This window comes from Nomascus leucogenys, unplaced genomic scaffold, assembly GCF_006542625.1.
Source record: "Nomascus leucogenys isolate Asia unplaced genomic scaffold, Asia_NLE_v1 000814F_87043_qpd_obj, whole genome shotgun sequence".
NCBI classification, from domain to species: Eukaryota; Metazoa; Chordata; class Mammalia; order Primates; family Hylobatidae; genus Nomascus; species Nomascus leucogenys.
In genome coordinates, this window is record NW_022097097.1 from 35,715 (window position 1) to 38,265 (window position 2,551).

Genomic DNA, 2,551 nt, shown 5'->3' on the forward strand with positions numbered 1-2,551 from the left:
GTGGGTTTGTGACTCTCTGACCAAGATCCAAAACACTTGTGAGGCTGTGACTCCACTAAGATAACTCAGTTTTCAAAAGGGATTAAGGCTTTCATGGAAAAAAACCATTTCTCCATTGAGATTGTGACTTATGCATTTAGATGCAACATACAGGAAGCGTTGACTCTCATACCCAGAACCGGCACTTATGTGGGATTGTTAATCTCATCCATGGACCTTCCTGCAGGTGTGATTCTGAAGTACACCTCTAGCCAGCACCTTAGTGATTTGACTTTTTGCCTGGGTGTAGCCCACAGATGAGATTGTGATATATCCCTGAATCCAGCACCTAATTAATAATTAATATCCTTCTATTCTCCTGTCTTGGCACTTCCCATAATAGATATCATGACCTAACACTGGTCCTGGCACTTTGATATGTGACTCTGTCCTGTGCTTTGCCCGCACGAGCCATTGTGACATATTGCTGGGTCCAACACCCAGGTGATGTATCTCTTGTCTAGGCTTTGCCTACAGGGGGCATTGTGACATATCTGTGCACTGATCACCCTGGTGGCTGTTCACAGTTGGGATTCTTACAAATCGCTGGGGACAGACTCTAAGTTATGTGACTGTCTTTTTACTGAGCGCTACCCACAGGAGGCATTGCAAAATATCTATGGGCCTCTCACCTAAACGATGTGACTCTTTGCCTGGGCTCACTTCTCAGGGGTATTGTGACATATGGCTGACTTCAGCATCGAGGTGATGTGAGTTTCTTCTACTGCTGGGGCTCTGACCAAAGAGAGATTACAATGTATCACCGGGCCCAGCACCTGGGTGACTTGACTCTCCCCTCTTGGCTGGGCCCTGCATATATTGTATATTGTGACATATCACTGGGTCCAACACCTAGGTAATGTGACTCACCTGCATGGGCCATTTCCACATGGGCATTATGACGTATATTTTCGTTCATCACTTAGGTGATGCGACTTTCCTCTTTGCCTTGGGCCCCGCATAATTTAGCTATTTTGATGTATCACTGGGCCAATCGCCTAGACAATAGGAAGCTTCTGCCAAGGCCATGACTACTGGGGACCTTTTGGCATTTATCACCTAGAAAATGTGACCCCCCCATTTCTGCCTGAGCTCTGCTCACAAGAAAAATTTAGCATATTTCTGGGCCCAGCAAACAGGTGATGTGTTTCTCCTGCCAGTGCTTAGTTCACAGGGAAAATTGTGACATATCGCTGGGGCCAGAACCCAGATGAGGTGACTCTGCTGCGTGTGTTGTGCTTTCAGGAGGGAGCAAGAACATATCCCTGGCAGAACACCTAAGGATGTGAGTCTCTTGCCTTGTCCCTGTCCTCAGGGGAGACTGTGACATATCCCTGATACAAACCCAGGTGATGAGACCCTCCTGCTTGCAGATTACCCAAATGTGAGATTGTCACATATATTTTGACCCATCACATAGGTGTGATGATGACATTCATACCTTAAACCAACCAATAGGAGAGATACTTTGTCTCATAGCCAGGCTTAACAAAACGTGCAAAATTATGGGTCTTCTCTTACTATGAAGGTCAGAGAAAATAAGCACTCTTGCATGCCATGTGAAGCACTCAGTTGGTACAGTGTCATCACAGGGCCCAGAACACAGGTGAGATTGTGTTCTCTGTGTGCACACCCACCAATCATCAGAATTGTCATTCTTACACAGGAACGGAGTTGATTAGGGAGGTCTAAATCTCATACCTGAATGCAGTCCACAGTTGGAATTGCAACTATCATATGTGAACATCCAGTCACAGTTGGGATAGTGACTTATTTCTGAACCCAGTTTACAGCCAAATAAAGATCCTCTTGTCTGGATCCAGCCAGCTGGAGAGATGTTGACTCTCATACCTGGGCTTATGGCCACAGGTAAGATCATAGGTTCATATCAGCATGAAGACCTCAGAGTGGATGATGTTTAATGCACACTGTACAAGGCCCACAGGAGGTACATAGTGTCCTAACAGGGCCCAGCAAACAGGTGAAATTGTAACACTCATGCACACTCTGGTGACAATAAAAGCTATCATCCTCAAAAATCAGCACAACCGGCCGGGCGCGGTGGCTCACGCCTGTAATCACAGCACTTTGGGAGGCCGAGGGGGGCAGATCACGAGGTCAGGAGATCAGGACCATCCTGGCCAACATGGTGAAACCCCATCTCTCTACTATTTATTTATTATTATTATTTTGAGACAGAATCTTGCTCTGTCACCCAGACTGGTGTGCAGTGGCACCATCTAGGCTTACTGCAACCTCCGCCTCCCAGGTTCAAACAATTCTCTTGTCTCAGCTTCCCGAGTAGCTGGGACTACAGACTCATGCCATCATGCCCAGCTAATTTTTATATTTTTGGCAGAGACGGGGTTTCACCATATTGATTAGACTGGTGTCAAACTCCTGACCTCAAGTGATCCACCCACCTCGACCTCCAAAAGTTCTGGGATTACCGGCGTGGGACACTGCACCTGGCCACCCCATCTCTACTAAAAATGCAAAAATTAGCTGGGCA